Below are 6,000 nucleotides of genomic sequence, written 5' to 3' on the forward strand. Positions count from 1 at the left end.
CTATAAGGAAAGCAGAACTGGCATTATCGTTCCCGTTTCATGGAAGGGGTTACTGAGGGTCATAAAGATCACATCATTAGTTCAAGTTCACAAACTTAATTCTGAGCCACAATTTAAATCCAGGGCTTGTAACTGCAAAACTAATGCTATTTCTATGCCCCATCTTCATCACTTTTTATCATACTAAAAGGAGTCTAAATGTGGCTCCTATCAGATATTGTCTCTCTTTTCTTACAGAACCCTGGAGGAGCATTATTATATCTACTTATGCATTTATTTGGTTATATCCCTACTAGAATGTAAGCTTCCTACTGCCAGGTACTTTGTTTAGTTCATTGCTGCTGTATCCTTATGTTTAAACCAACATGGCATTTCACAGGTGCACCACAAATGAATGCTGAATGAAGGAAGGAAGGAATAAATGCACTTCTTGTCAAGGCTTATCCAGTTATGAGGAACCAATGTTTTTGAAGAGTATCCACATCTTCTGTTTACCTAGAATGACCTTAGCTAAGCACATCAGTTACCAGGATCCAGGCTTGTATTTCTATGGTGCATAGGCTTTGTGTCTGGTGAGACAGGGCATGGGTAGTCAGTCCTCATTTGTATTCTCAACATGAGAAACACTAGCAATAGAAAACCTTGCATCAAATCTCTTGAACCATTCAAGATGGCTTACTCACAATAAATTCCTTGATAACTCATTACTGGGTTGAAATATGCACATAGTTCTAGGGTAAAAACCCTTTGCAGTAAATGAAAGTTTCAGGGGGTATGGACCATGGTCTCCCAAGGCGACTGCAGTCAATCCTTTCCCTCCCTTTATGAAAGACACTTTGCCATTAACAGGTGGAGTTTATCTCCCTTCCCCTTAAATCTGGACTAGTCCTGTGATTGCTTTGATGCTATGAAAGTGATATTCTGAGACATATGAGCCCAGGCCTTATGAGTCTGGCATTTTCCTTCCTCTTGGAATCCTGCTGCCATGTTGTGAGAAGCCCAAGCTTCAAGGGGAGGCCACATTGTGGAAAACCAAGATGCTAGGGACAACAGCCCCAGCTGATTTCTGACTGATTCCCAGTCAGACTTAAGCCATGTGAGTGAGCCATCTTGGGTGTTCCAGGCTAATTGATCTCCCACTTGACTGCAGCCCCAGTTGACATCACATGGGGCAGAAGATCCACCCAGCTTAACCCAATCAACCCACAGAATCATGGGAGATGATAATAAAATACTAGTTGTTCAATACCGCCAAGGTTAGACTATTACATAGCAATAGATAATTGAAATGGGAGGTGTTTTCCTGGTGTTTTAATTTGCATGTATGTCTGAATATTCCAGCTATACTTCCCACTGATCTCTGTAGGATGTAGCATTCTGAGATCACAGAGAAAGCCAGACAAAGGATTGGAGGGACTGGTCCATGATGCCTGTGCTGGTCACTCCTCTGAGTGACAACCTTTTCACAAAAGGGTTGTGATATTAGTTGTTTTTCACAAAACAGCTGAATTCAGCCTAAGAACCACCCCTCCCCCCAGCGCATGCACACACACACACACATACACACACACACACACACACACACACACACCCCAGATCCTAAGCAGATGAATACTCTTAGCACAGATACTCAGTAGGTGCTGGAGTTTAGTGCCTGTTTGGTGTTGCCCATATCTCCATTCTTCAGAGACATGCACTGTGAGAGGGATTCTAAAAGCTGCTGCATGAAGACACCTTGAAGATGCCTCTTCACTTGGTTTCACTTAGTCTTCACAACTGTCTGAGTAGGTGTATCATTTCCCTAATTTGTAGGAGAAGACTAAGACTCATGGAGGAGTTGGACTTGAACTCAAGTTTGACTGACTGTAAATCCTGACTGCTAATCTTGATTGTTTCTCATTACACCTTTGTGTCCTAAATTAGCTCATTTACAAACCACCTTCACAATTTTTGCCCCAGAGGTATATGTACTATCTGTAATATTATTTGACATTTTATATTCAAAACTTAAATGTGTGTATCTATTTAATAATGATGATAATAAGCTTTTTATTACACTGGGAAAAGGAAATCCAACACTGATTGTAACAAATGAAAGGTAGCAACAAAAATAATCCACAGAAAGAAAGAGTGCTATTAAGCTAGCTAGACACTTTCATTTGCAGAAGGTAGAGCCAGAGGGTAAAGGTGTAGAGGTGTTAACAACAAACCAGTAACTTTTTCTTGAGCTAATTAAAAGGATGGAAAGAGAATTGCAACAAAATAACTTTCTTTCTAAACCAGGACCATTTAATGCTACATCCATGCATCAATTAAAACCATGTTTTCTAATGTTATCCTCTAAGATTCAGCGCTAGATTACTTGTCACTTCCTAAATTTGCTGTGGTCTTTTCTGTCTTTCTAAGTCATGCACCCTCTGCTTGGAATGCTTTCCCTTCTCTACATTTCAAGACTCAGATCAAATGTCATTCCCTTTGGGAAGCTTGCCTGCATTCTTCCCAAGAGAGTTAGTCTTGCCTCCTCTGAAGTAAACAGGATATTTACTGCATTTTCTTTGAATTAGCAATTATTACCCTGCAGTCCAGTCACTTCTTTGTATTTGCTACATTCACTTGACTGTAACCCCTTGAGGATGGGTATTTTACCAGCCATCTCTGTGTCTTCATTTCTTGCCTAACATAGAATGTGGGGTAGTAGTATTCTAAGATACTCTAAGTAGTATTCTAAGATACTCAAGATTCCCAGCCCTGCTTATTCAACTGAGCACTAACTAAGGTACTGCTGTGAAAGAATTTAGAAACCTAATTAAAATATCAAATCAGTTGGCCTTATAATCTGGAAATTATGAAGATTTCTGGATAGGCTTTGTCTAATTCTATGAGCTCTGTAAAAGCAGAGTTGGTTGAAGAAGAATTCAGAGATATTCACAGTGTGAGAAAGGATGATTTTCTGCTGCTGAGGTAGAGAGGTCACATGGCAAAGACCTGAAAGCTACCTCTAGAAGTTGAGAGCAGTCCCGGGCTGCCAGTCAAGACAACGAGGACCTCAGTCCTGCAACCATAAGGAACTGAATTCTGCCAATAACCGCGGAGTTTGGAAGACACAGGATATAGTCTATCTTGGTATGTGTTCCAGGGACACTTGAAAAGAATGTGTATTCCTCTGTTATTGTGTGAAGTATTCTATAAATGTTTATTAGATCTTGTTGGTTGATGAGGTTGTTGATGTTTTATACCCTTGCTAATTTTTATCTAGTTGTTTTATAAGTTGAGAAAAGGCTGTTGAAATTTCCAAGGGTGATTGTGAACTTGTCTAGTTCTCCTTTCCATTCCATCAGTTTTTGCCATTCCTTTGTTTGGTACACACACAACTACCCTGTTTGGGGTTTGGCAACCCACTCTAGTATTCTTGTCTAGAAATTTCCATGGACAGAGGGGCCTGGCAGGCTATAGTACATGGAGTCACAAAGAGTTGGACATAACTGAGCAACTAAGCACGCACAGCTTCTTAAATCTGTAGTTCTATGTTGTTTTATGAAATTTGGGATGTTTGGGGCATTATTTCTTTGTTAGTCTTTCATCCTTCATCCAGTGGAAGTCTGGGCTGCTCACTTGGCCTTTGCAGGCACCATTGAGGCTGGGCCACAGTTTTTTTCTGTGTTGTTTGACTGGGGTAGAGATACTTTTGTCTTAAAAATTTGTCTTGCTACTCTGTTCCATTCCTGGTCCTTTGACTAGAGAAAGCAGGCTTTGGTTGAGTTTCACTGGAGTTTTTTTTTCCCCCCAGCATTTCCTGGTCCCTGCAGGTTGCTGGTTTTGTCAGCATCAACTGTGGGGTGTACAAAGCAAAAGAAAACCCAGGGAAATCATAGCCATGTTACTCCTCAGATCCTGAGATTCCTAATTGGTCTGCTTTCTTCTCTTAACCTTTCAGAGTCTGTAGGTTTGCAAATGGTTTTGCCTGTAATGTCCAGGGATTTTAGTTGTCCTTTGCAGGAGGAATAGGGAAAATTACATCTATTCCATCTTTCCAGAAGCAGAATTCCTAAGTGATGGAATTTTAAAGCCATTTTCATAGAATTACCATGTGTACTTGGAGCGTCTATGGTGAATCTACTGTTAACTGCTTTATAGAGGATGCTCAGCTCCTCTTATGAAGGGAACTAGACGTTGTGGGGACATCTTGACTGGAAGACTTGCCTTAGATGTACCCTGTGTCTTTAAAGGATCTTGATCTATTTCCCTTTTAGAGAAATAAAGGAAACATTTCCATCTGTGCCCCCCCTGCCCTCTCCTCCACTGACACAGGGTTTCTGAGCTTATCTTCCACGTTTGAATCCCATTTCTTTCTTGAAAGTTTGAAGCTTCCTGTGTGACAGATGTGAACAGCACACTGAAGAAGGGGTGAGTAGAAGCATCCTGCTGTGTGTCCTTGGGCAATTCATTTCAACTTTCGGAGCCTCAGTTTCTCTGTCTCAAATTCAGGAAAGATGGGGACAGGTCCAATCAAGGTTTTCAAACTTCAACCATTTATCCAGCACCAGCTTGAGTTTGTCATGTAGGACCACCTGCTTCCTTGTATATGGAATACGTCCCTCCAAATTGACTCACTTTAAAGAGGAAATTTCACATTGCCATGGAATGTGTGCCCCTTTGGGCAACGTGGCAGGAGAAAGGTCATGCTAGTTTGGCACAGCCAGGACCAGCATTTGGTCTCAGAGTCCTCTGAGGTCCCAATCCCAACTTGAAGGAGATGGTGGCTGGAGCTTGTCATGTCAACATGCCACCTCTACCCTAACCCAGATTCTGATAAAACATGTCCTCCTTGTAGTGGTCCAGTTATGGAAAACCTCCATGCACAGTTGTCATGAACTCTGTGGAGTATGGTGGTAGAGGGGAAACCTGCTTTGTTTTGTTTGAAAATTTTCTACCATGTCCCCTCTCTCTGCATCCACTTCTAAGATGCTTAATTAAAAATATCTTTTATTCTCAAACATTTTGGAGCAGGCATTAAACATCATGGCACTGCCTTTCATGCCACTCACCCCCACTCCATGACAGAAAATTGTTTGCCAACATAGTCACTCTTTACATAAAAGTGGATTAAAATTCATCTCTTCTGGAGCACTTGGGAGGAGAACTTCATGACATCTCTTAAAAATATTAATAATTGGAGAACCCCAGGGCATTCAGCACAACTGGGATTTTCTAGCTACCCAGGGCTAGAAACCAGCCAGTCTCTCCCAAACCCTCTCCTGGGATATGACTTTTGGAAGTGCCTGGGTGGTGACCGTCCTTTTGAGAGCCCAGACTTCCCACCAACACTGGATATCTCCCTGGAGGGCTGGGGAGGCACGTCCCAGACTTGTTTCCCCTTCCAGTTCTTCTATGCCTGTCTAAAATGCTCCATCACAGTGTTTTGAAATGCCCAAATATAAAGTCAGTATTCCTGCATTTTCTGTTCATTGCCACATCTTTAAACACTTAGAATTGTGTCCGGCTCTGGCATGATGACTCTCAGTGAATATTGGTTGAATGAATACATTCTGTAGTTGTCTTCATTGGACTCTAGATTCTATTAGGCAGGGACCATTTCTGTCTTATTGCATCTCCAAGGCTTAATACAATACTGGGCATGTAGTGTGTGATCAATAACCATCCACTGAACAGAGCTGCTCCTTAGACCTTGCTCATTCATTCCTTTGTGGAGTCGTCATGGCCTTGCAGTTGGAGGCAAGATTCAGAATCAGGAGGTTTTGAGCATGGATACGGACTCAGACATCCTCTCCCTGAGGGTTTGTGGCAAGTACTTGAACTCTTCGACCCTCTGTTTCCTTTGTGAATAATAGGGATGATGATCCCCACCCTGTTTCTCAATGGTTGGGAGGATTAAATTGAAGGCACATGGCACTTAATAATTGGCAGGTATAATTATTGTTGTCGTTGGTCTAGCTTCTGTTTCTTATGCGGATAGGCATGCCCATGCCACTTGGTTGGGTT

Source organism: Dama dama, chromosome 21, assembly GCF_033118175.1.
Source record: "Dama dama isolate Ldn47 chromosome 21, ASM3311817v1, whole genome shotgun sequence".
Lineage (NCBI taxonomy): Eukaryota > Metazoa > Chordata > Mammalia > Artiodactyla > Cervidae > Dama > Dama dama.